The sequence below is a fragment of the Myotis myotis genome, unplaced genomic scaffold (assembly GCF_014108235.1).
Source record: "Myotis myotis isolate mMyoMyo1 unplaced genomic scaffold, mMyoMyo1.p scaffold_m19_p_16, whole genome shotgun sequence".
Lineage (NCBI taxonomy): Eukaryota > Metazoa > Chordata > Mammalia > Chiroptera > Vespertilionidae > Myotis > Myotis myotis.
Window position 1 is genome coordinate 53,043,286 of NW_023416320.1, and position 11,094 is coordinate 53,054,379.

Genomic DNA, 11,094 nt, shown 5'->3' on the forward strand with positions numbered 1-11,094 from the left:
CGTGGGAAGCGGCCGAGGAGTCAGACATGCCCCGCTGGGGGCTGAGGGGGGAGGTGGGGGAGGCGGGGCTGCAGCAGCTGCAGCGCTCGGACTCGGACAGCGGGGCGGCCGTCGCCGAGGGAAGGGGGTGGAGGGTGAAGGGGTAAACGGTGACGGAAGGAGAGCTGACTTGGGGGGGAGGACACAGTACAACAAACAGACGCTGTGTATAGAATTGTTCACCTGAACCTACATAATTGTAATGTCACCCCAGTAAATTCAATTAAAATTCAATTAACACCGGGGTTTCTAATTCCGGGGGTAGTGCTGGGGCGGTGGTGGGCAGACGCAGACTTAGTCGTGCCCCTGAGACTGGAGAGTCCGCGCAACTCCACGCGCGATCATTGCCTTTGACACCGGACGGGAGCGCGCAGCAGGGAAAGCCTGGGTGGGCGTGCGCGTGTGCCCTGTTCTTGTTCAGGTTGCTACACAGGACCTCCCGGGAGGCTCTCTGCCGCGGCATCGAGAATGCCCCCGTGCCCTCGCATCTGCACCTTGGAGGGGGTGATGCCTCGCGATGGGCATTTAAAGGGAAGGAAATCTGGGCTGTTTTAAACAGCTGAGGTCGGAGCGTTTTATTTGTCGCCAGAGCAGATCTCTGTCACTTCCGAGGGATGTGAATGACAGGCTATTTTACATGCAAGAAGGAGAGGCCGAAGCCCCCTCGTTACAAGGTGAGGCTGTGTGGACGTGTGAGCAGTTGTGAGGAACCCGGGCACCTCAAAAACAAGCGATTCTATGCCCTCCCCATCTTGTCTCTGTTCTTTCCCTTGTGGGCTGCTCTCTCGCCCGCCGACTGGTAAGTCTAACCCACATTTAGCAGGAGGACAGTCCAGTTACAAGAGCCTTTTGCTCTAAGCCCCGTCTGGGCTCCCCACCAGCCTATGGTTGGCTCCCTCTTATGCCAGGAGCTCCCCCTGACCCAATGGCCATTCCCACACAAACTCCAGCTGCTCCCCTGGACTGGGAGCTCTGGGCCGGCAACACGAACCCTAATGGGACCCTCTCAGCCTTGTACCAGGACAATTTATTTTTCACAGAATTGTGAAAGTTCTACTTCACCAGAGGAAGTTCCAGTCCCTTGTGAAGTGCGAACATGAGCTCCCTACAAGGCATGTGCACGGGTGCCAAGAGGAGGATGGCGGGGACCAGGGAGGGGTGAGTCCAGGAGCTCCAGCGCGCTCCTGGCTGTGGCACTGGACACTTGGCCCTGCAGTCCTTCTCAGTCCCCTGCTAATTGCGAACATGACCACTCTCCGCAGCTCCTTCCAGTGTCAGCTGTGGCGGGAAACGCTCACCTGCCCAGCCTGGTCTGCCACACTGCTTGCTGCCCGCCGTCCCGCCCCTTCCCTGCACGGCTTCCTCTCTGCCTTGCATCTCTGACCAGAAGAAGTGGGTCTTGACGGGAAGGACCAGAGGACAGGGGCACCCCTGTGTCAGCTGTTTGCTTAGCTGGTTATGGAAAGTTAGAGGCTGACCTACAGACGGGACTTCCAGGTCAGAATTGTCCAAAGATTTGTGTTTCCAGTTTCAATTTCACAGAAAATAGAACCTCGGGGTTCAGTTAGAAAAGTGGTAGCGGATGACCCGCCACGCCTGGCAGTTGTGTCGCTGTGACCGCACAGGTACTGTGAATGGAGAGCTGCTCACTACCCACCACGTTACCGCCGTCTGGGGCCTCAGGGAGAAAACCAGGATTGAATGTGCCCTCATGTGTTTGTTTATGAAGTAAGAAAAAGGAAAAGTCAAATATTCCCCTGCAATGAGGGACTGATGTTATTTCTACAGAAAAAATTCCTTCTTTTTGAAGCACCATATACAAAATCATATGTTCAATAGTACCAAGTACTTATGGTTTTTCAACTCTTCTCATAAATTAAGGCGGAAAGAAAATATGTGATTAGAGAACATTGTTAAAATTTGGGTTTTTGTCAAGACTCGTTCTTTGGGTACGTGTCAGGCAGAAGGCGCCCTCCGCTGACTGGGGCCTGGGACCCAGCCGGGCACCCCTCACAGCGTCGTGCTCCCGCTCTCAAACCCATGATCTCACCGAACAGGAGAAGAGGAGGCTCCGGCTCCAGTTAAAAGAAAGGAGTGAAAAGCGAACACAGGAGGAGGGCGTGTCTGCTCAGCCGCCGGGGAGACGGTCCTCCCTCCACGCTCACAGGCACGGTCCTCCCTCCACGCTCACAGGCACGGCTGCGGCCGGCATTTTAGTGGACACTGGAGGGGAGACTCTGCCCCGAGGGCCGTCTTCCCATGTGAGAGGCAAACTGTGCAGCACGCGTGTTACACGCGCGACGGCACAGAGGAAGGGATGCCGAGGTCTGGGAGTCGGGGACGCCCGCGGTTCTGCAGCAAAGGCGACCCTTGAGCTGGATGCTGGAAGGTGAGTAGACACTCACTTATATCCTGCTCCTTCCAGGAGGAATTAAAGTGCTTGAGGAGTTGACAGGCCGTGGAGGCCTGGGTAGCTTTTCAGAAGTGACAAAGCTCAGGTGTGTGTCCTGCCCCTGGGGGGCAGGGAGGGCAGGGGGTGGGTCAGGTCGCTAATTGTATTTTGCTCCTTTTGACCAGAAGAGTAACTTGCAGTTTGGGTCCAAACTGAAAATAAGTCCCTCTCCCCCTGGGACAGAGTGTTACCTTTCCTTTAACTACACACTGATCATATCTTTGGCTGTGGCCTTTCAGGAGCTTTTCCGATTCACTGTTTTATGCTCATAAATCATGTGGGAAATTAAAGCTTCCTAATACACTTGGTCGCTAAGGCGGTTACTAAGTAACTCCTTCTCCTCACCACCTAAGTCCTGACCAGCTGAGGGAGACACAGGAGTGGGAGGATGAAGGTCCGACTTCCTTCCTGATCGGGCTGATGGAGAAGGGCTTGGGATGGGTCAGAAGCTGCCTGTCCCACCCTCCCAACAGCCCACGAGAGGGAAGGTTTGAGCCTGGAGGGCAGACACATGTCAGCCATGCGGTCGCCCACCTGGCCACGTGGTTATTCTGTTGCCATGTGGAGGAGGAAAGGAGTAGGGGATAGGGGACAGGCAGGGAAGGCAAATACTTATGGGAATCAGAGGATCAGTCACTCAGACGGATATGTTTTATAATAGAGTTTTCAATAGAAGAAAATAACAGTGTTTAACAGTGACTTCCAAACATTAGAAAAATCATTTATTCCTCTAAGACAGTGGTTCTCAACCTTCCTAATGCCACGACCCTTTAATATAGTTCCTCATGTTGTGGTGACCCCCAACCATAAAATTATATTCGTTGCTACTTCATAACTGTAATTTTGCTACTGTTATGAATCGTCATGTAAATATCTGATATGCAGGATGTATTTTCATTGTTACAAGTTGAACATAATTAAAGCATAGTGATTAATCACAAAAACAATATGTAATTATATATGTGTTTTCTGATGGTCTTAGGCGACCCCTTTGAAAGGGTCATTCGACCCCCAAAGGGGTGGCGACCCACAGTTTGAGAACTGTGAGATTGGGCAGGAGTCCCGGGGAGCATGACCCAGCCTGTACCTGAGTTCAGACTTCTGGCCTCCAAAACTGTCTGAGAAGAAACCTCTGTATTTTTTAAGCCACCCAGTTTTTGGCAATTGGCTATGGCAGCTGAAACTAATGCACCTGCCTAACAAAATCGGATAATGAAGATAAAGAAGCTGAACATGAAGAATAAGGATCGTTTCTTGTCTTGTATGAAATGCTGACAAGAGCACAGAGTGCTCAGGTAAACCTCTCCTTCCCTCCCCCCTAAGACCCCCGGTGCCTGTGCCTCGGTGGGTGCCATGGGGAAAACTAGGCACAGCCCGCCTTCAGGATGTCGTAGTCTCCTGGGAAGGGCTCCATGTACACAGACCACATGACTCATTTATAAAGAACTAAAATTTAAAAAACTGCAGCATTATAGGCTACTTGGCAATGAGAAATTCACCCACTGAGTTGGGACAAATACATTTGACCATCTCAGAAAATCAGGTATGTAATTTGTCCCATTGTGGTAATTCTATCTGGGCAATATGATGAAAAATGTTATTAAAAAAGGTTCCTTGTATTCCTAAGGCAACTCACTTTATGAAAAAATTTCTTTAAATAAAATTCAACTGATTTAGTTAAATGTTTGTTAATAATTGATGATCTGAGAAATATGCCAGGAAGAAAAAAATCTGAAAGCTGTATTCTTAGGAAACATTACCACTAATGATCAATTAAAATGGAATAACATTTTAATGTGTAGGAGAAAAGGACTTGAAGAGGTAAACATTTTATGTATATTTTAGAAATATCTATTTTACTAAAAATACCAGGAAATCATATGAACACTCTTAATGTGATTTTTGCTCATTCCTTTGTGTTCTTTGGAATAACATTCCTATAAAAATTAGCAAAATAAAGGGGAATATGGCTTGAATTATTTAAATATCAATAATTACAGGAATTCTGCTGTTTATAACAAAACTACTTTAGTATTTAAAAAGAAATACTATCTGTACATATAAAGAGGTAATATGCTAATTGTCCTTTATGGTGTCCCAGTAACGACCAATTTGCATATTGACAGACCAGCAGAAGGTGGGAGGCAGGAGCCAAGTTCCCGGGATCTGAGGAGAGCGCCTGACAGGAGCTTGGACTGCAAAGAAGGAAGAGGAAGCAGCCACGGGGAGCTCTTCCAATCCCCCTGCACAGACACCCTACCTCAGTCCCCGTACCCCCAGGGGGACAGCCAGACACCCTACCCCAGTCCCCAAACCCACAGGGGAACAGACAGACACCCTACCTCAGCCCCTGCACCTCAGGGGAACAGACGGACACCTACCCCAGCCCCCACACCGCTGGGGGGACAGACGGACACTCTACCCCAGCCCCTGTACCCCCAGGGAGACAGACGGACACCCTACCCAGCCCCCGCACCCCCAGGGGGACAGACGGGCACCCTACCTCAACCCCTGCACCCCCAGAGGGACAGACGGACACCCTACCCCAGCCCCCGCACCACTGGAGGGACAGACGGACACCCTACCCCAGCCCCTGCACCCCCAAGGGGACAGACTGACACCCTACCCCAGCCCCTGCACCTCCAGAGGGACAGGGGGACACCCTACCCCAGCCCCCGCACCCCTGAAGGGTCAGGTAAGCTGACCAGACAGGGAGAAGACCCAGCCTTGAGGTTAGCTGCAGCCCGCACCTCCGACTCCCGATCTCTTCCCTGTCACCCCCGCCAGGGGCGCCCACAACAATATCACGCAGTCAAACACCCGTCAGCGCCCCGAGGCACCCAGGTCTGCACTCCGCCACTGCTGGGCCCTCTCCGCTGGGGCAGACACTCAATGCAGAAGCTGCCCCCTGATGGTCAGTGTGCAGCACTGCTCAGCCTGAAGCCGGACTCACAGCTGGTGAGCACAGCGGCAGTGGTGCGACCCTCTCCCACCTCGGTGGCAATGCTAAGGATGTCTGACTGATGGCTTAGGCCCATTAAGTGATCAGTCAGACATCCTCCCAGGTCTCCCAGACTGTGCCAGGGCGCAGGCCAGGCTAAGGGATCCCCCCCAAGTGCATGAATTTCATGCACTGTGCCTCTAGTGCAGCCGTGGGCAAACTATGGCCCGCGGGCCGGATCCAGCCCGTTTGAAATGAATAAAACTAAAAAAAAAAAAAAGACCGTACCCTTTTATGTAATGATGTTTACTTTGAATTTATATTAGTTCACACAAACACTCCATCCATGCTTTTGTTCCGGCCCTCCGGTCCAGTTTAAGAACCCATTGTGGCCCTCGAGTCAAAAAGTTTGCCCACCCCTGCTCTAGTGGTTATATATTTTTCCTTGGTCTGCACACACCAAAAAATCTTGACCTAACTCTTTTTCAAATTTAATAGATGTGAATAGAAATTAAAATTATTATGAACCTGGACTCCTGTTTTTGTGTTTTTATTACCTTATGAACTAACACTCCTCTCTAACCAGTGAAGATCACCAATTTAGGATTAGTTTTTATTTATTTATTTATTTATTTATTTATTTATTAAATATATTTTATTGATTTTTTACAGAGAGGAAGGGAGAGAGATAGTTAGAAACATCGATGAGAGAGAATCATCGATCAGCTGCCTCCTGCACATCTCCTACTGGGGATGTGCCCGCAACCCAGGTACATGCCCTTGACCGGAATCAAACCTGGGACCTCTCAGTCCACAGGCCGACGCTCTATCCACTGAGCCAAACCGGTTTCGGCTAGGATTAGTTTTTAAAGACTATTTAATAAAGACAGGTTTTTTTTGGTGTAAAAAGAATTGTTCACAATTACTCCTCACATCCCAGTTTATAAAATACTAGAGGCCCGGTGCACAAAAATTTGTGCACTCGGGGGGGAGGGGGAGTCCCTCAGCCCAGCCTGTGCCCTCTCGCAGTCTGGGACCCCTCGGGAGATAATGACCTGCTGGCTTAGGCCTGCTCCCGGGTGGCAGAGGGCAGGCCCAATCCCTAGGTGCAGCCCCTGGTCGGGCTCAGAGCAGGGCTGACTGGGGAGTTGGGGCGCCTTCCCCTGTCATGAACAGAGCAGGGCGGATAGGGAGGTTGTGGCCCTCCCTCCCCCCCCCCCCATCACACACAGAGCCTCAGGGCAATCAGGGGGTTTGGGCATTGCCCCCGTCATGCTGATCCCAGTGCTGGGAGGCCTCGCGTCTCTGCTGATCCCGGTGCTGGGAGGCATATTACCCTTTTACTATATAGGATAGAGGCCTGGTGCATGGGTGGGGGCTGGCTGGTTTGCCCTGAAGGGTGTCTTGGATCAGGGTGGGGGTCCCGCTTGGGTGCCTGGCCAGCCTGGATGATGGGATGATGACTGTTTGCTCTGGTCCCACCCCCTTCAGGGTGGGGGTCCCCACTGGGGTGCCTGGCCAGTCTGGGTGAGGGGCTGAGGGCTGTTTTCAGCTGGCGGGTGACTGAAGCTCCCAACTGCTCCTTTTTCTCTCTTTTTTTAAATATTCTGGGCCAGCTTTAGCTCTGAGGCTTGGCTCCAGCTCTGAGGCCTCAGCTGCTGAAAGCAGGTATCTGGTTTGTTTGGGTTCTATAATCGAAACACTGTTTCAATTCCAGCTCTGAGATCCCAGCTGCCTGAAAGCAGGTTTCTAGGGTTTTGTTTAGCTTCTATATTTGTAATAATGTTTCAAACTGCAAGCTCAGAGGCCGGCAGCGGCAGGTGGGGAAGGTTGGCTTCCTCCATCACTGAAGCAAGCAAGCCTCATGTTCACTTCAAGCTGCCTGGCTGCCGGCCGCCATCTTGGCTGGCAGTTAATTTGCATATCGCCCTGATTAGCCAATGGGAAGGGTAGCGGAGGTACGGCTAATTACCATGTTTCTCTTTTATTTATAAAATATTTGGAAATCCTTAAGTAGGGGATCTATTTCAAAATTACATTTTTACTGGAGCCATTCCTCAGGTTAAAACAACAAAAATGAGTCCTGTGATCACATAGAAAGAATGACTGAGCCTTACTCCTTGGGCTGTGTTCAGACTCGGTATGAGCAACCCCAGCTCCCTCCTATGTTCCTGGTTAGTGTGTAGCATATGCTAAAGAATGGCTTCTTTTTGGTGTCACAGGCTCAACAGCAACGATGGAACCTATTGGTTAGCAGCCTCTGAACTTTCTTTTGGACCCTGAGACACTTCCCAGGTTCTTCTGTTGGAAAGGCCATCTTTCTTACTGTCCCCACTGTCCTTATGACCTAGGGATGAGGAATCGGACCCATGCCTGCCCCTACCCTGTAGTTTAGTCTGTGATTTTTAATTATTTTGACTCACAGTCTTCTACTCACTGTGAACCTGTCTGATAGTCCCGTATGCTGGGCAGTGTTATCTTGACACACAGAACAAGGACTGACTGCTGAGACAGTCACTGAAAATGCACCAGGATGCTTTCCTGTAGAAGTTGGATTTATGAGTGATTTTAAAATTTCCTTAGTGCTTCCTATCCTTTCCAACTTTGTATAATAAAAATTAAGTTGCTGTTGATATTTATTTGCACTTTAAATAGGACTTTATCCACAAATATTAGTGGTGGGAGGAGAGTGCCGGGGTCTGTCACTCAGCTCAGTGAGGATGGCGGGCAGGTCTGCCTGCACCCAGGGACTCCCTCCCCGGCTCCACCTGGAGATGCCTACAGGCAGCTCTGCAAAGGGCCGTCATTCTCACCAACCCATGAGGCGGGCAGGTAGGAAGAAACCAACTTTTTAACTTTTACTGAATCCAAATACATTTTAAGAAATATTTGCGATAATATTGAAGAACTATAGACCCAATGGGGGAAAAATCAAATGGTATCACTGGTGTACTCAATTTTAATCTAAGTTTAAAAAAAAGAAAGGTGATGAAATTTTTATTTAAGTGCCTAGATGTTTACTATGATCTTAAAATGCCACATGGTAGTTATTAATTTATTGGGGACAGGCTTGGAATGTATTTGTATATATTTGTTGATACTTGGCATTTTAATGAATTGCCTTTTTTTGCCACTAAATTCTATAAATAGCTTATCTCAGTGGTATTGGATTTTGGTAAATTAATGTTTGATAAATTGGTAACCTTGTTGGAAAGGATAACATGAAATTCACTGTTCTATGAAAGCAAAGTGGCCAGAAGTAATTTTTTTATTTCAAATACCGTTCAGGTAATGGGAAGAACAGAATCGCTCTGTGTTACTGTTTTCCAATCTCTCTGATTAAGATTTTTGTTGGGGTAAAAGCCATTTTGCTTCTTGGAGTGAATATCCTTTTAGCCAAACTTTCATGTGGATGTTTTCAAATAAAATATGTTAATGGAGAAATATGAAACCCATAGTATTGCTTTTCAGGTGTTCAGTTTCAGCCAAAAAAAAAAAAAGAACAAAAAATAAAGTCCTGTATTTTTAAAACATGAAACATTCACTTATAAAAACACTTGTCTTCTCAGACAAATAGAAAACTGTTCCCGCTGCTGAAATAATGTTTGCTGAAGTAATTATATGATACATAGTTCAATCAAATAAGAAATAAGGGCAAATGTAGACAAATACTAAAGAAAAACTTCATGGTGCAACTATGCTTAGAAATAACGTTGGAAAACACCTCCATGGATGTAAACATTTCAGCTCTATTTACACAAAGGTGTCCTTTGAGGTCGGCAGCGGTCGGGCACGCAAACGTTTCTGGCTGGAATAAGGTTTCCTGCGAGGCTGAGCCTCAGAGAGGTCTGTGTGCACTCGCGTCTTGGTGACTTTGCGCAGGAGTTCCTCGGTCAGGGCTAGCTTTCTGCTGCTGCTTGTGAGAGTGTCCTGAGAGGGCCTGGCGGGTTCACTCACACACTGCCAGCGCCCTATTGTTCCGTAGACCCACTTCTCAGTGACTCTGAGCGTTTACCTGTCAGTCTAGCAGGAGATAACAGTGCATGGTTGGGTGATGTCTGGGCATTTTGTCAGCGGGAGGGCAGCTGTCCAGCGGGGAGTGGCCCACCAGGCCACTGAGCTTAGCCAGAGTCTCCTGTCTGTGGCCTAATGGTGTGTCTGTCTAAGTGACCTTTGGGGGTTTAAAGAAGAAAAATAACTTATAATTTAAAACAATCCATATTACTTGTCACAAATAGAGAAAATGTGTCAGAAGAGTAAACGACAGAGTCTGGGCCCATCAGGACAGCACTTGCCGTCTGCGCTGCCGGCAGGGCGGGCCTCTATTACCGAGATAGCGCGTTTGCCTCATTTCACATCACTGTCAAGGTGACTGTGCACTTTCAGACTCTACATGCAAACTGCCGATGCCGAGAGCAGCGTGGCCTCCTGCCCGCCTCCCAGGGCTGCCGGAGCAGCATGTGAAGCCAGGAGGTGGAGATCTTGGAGACTCGGTGCATGAAAGTCAGGATTTACACGGCGTTCTCACTAGAGACAGATCGCACCACTTGTAGCCGTGGGCGGGGGTACCCGCAGCGCTTTTGGAGCCCTAGTGTGTCTCACTCACTGCACGACAGGACTCCACAGGCTCATGGCCAGCGCTCATGTCCCTTGTCTCAATGTTGACTGGATCTCCAGCTCCAAACTCGCGAGGCCGGTGCAGTGCTGTGGGCAATGGGGCTGTGGCATGGGGTGCGTTCCGTGGGGGGGCATCTTAGTTCACTGTCAAGATTTGGTTGAGCCCTGTGAGCTGGTTTGGAAATATCTAATTGCTCTGAATTCTGTACTGTGAAGGATATTACTGGTAGTAATATCAGTAAAATCAATTCTGCAATCGATTTTACTTCCAAATCATTTTTAGTGCTCACCTTTGTTTAGAAATTTGAGCGAGATCGGGGCACCATGTAATGGTGTTTTGACAGAGGGTCCCTGGATACGGATGTCCCTGGGCTTTCCTCAGGGAAGTAACAATGCCCTGATACTCAGAGAGGCATGTTCTCGCAAAGCGGAATCAGGAAAGGCACTTCATTAGTTTTGAATGTGGTTTCAAGCCCCAGCACAAAGCCCTGGCCAGCGGCTGGACACATAAAAGGCTCCTTGTCCCTGAGTCGGTTGGCTTGATCAGCCTTGGGCTAGAGCAGGTCTCTCCCTTTTAGGTCCCTGGAAAGGCCTGTGACCCTGTGGGCACTCAAGGGCACGGAGAGAGAGCAGGAGGGCCCGCCAGCCGTCCTGCCTGACTCAGGGAGAGGGCAGCCCCACACGCCTGGTCCATCCGGCTGTGAGCCGATGGGAATCGAGGGAGAGGCTTGTGGTCAGCTCAGCCCTTTGGAAACTGATCCTGGAAAAGCAGCATCAGCAACACCCTCTGCGTTCGCAGCACAGCAGCCTCCTCCTGAGGCGAGGAGCGCGTGCCACACCCACGCAGCAGCCCAGTACTTCAAGTATTTGAGTCCATTTCCTCCAGAGCAACACCTGTCTCTTGTCTCCTGTGAGACAGGTCTTTGCTGGATGTCCCGGGAGCGCAGACCTGGCCAGGCGAGGCTGCCCTGGACTGTCCCATGGAGTGAATGCTTGTCTCCGTTAAGCCTTTATGTATTGATAAGAGCTTTGGGGGACTCCCAAG

General features: G+C 49.7%; 1 long non-coding RNA gene across 2 annotated transcripts; it reads left to right on the forward strand.

Annotated features, from left to right (window-relative positions):
• Nucleotides 1-140: 140 nt before the first annotated feature.
• On the forward strand, nt 141-5,670 carry LOC118670478. Of its 2 annotated transcripts, none has more exons than XR_004972347.1 (3): nt 141-2,428; nt 3,474-3,786; nt 4,618-5,670. It is a non-coding gene; the product is annotated as an uncharacterized LOC118670478 (long non-coding RNA). The 2 variants fall into 2 exon arrangements; XR_004972348.1 differs by having other exon boundaries at nt 3,638-3,786.
• Nucleotides 5,671-11,094: the final 5,424 nt, after the last annotated feature.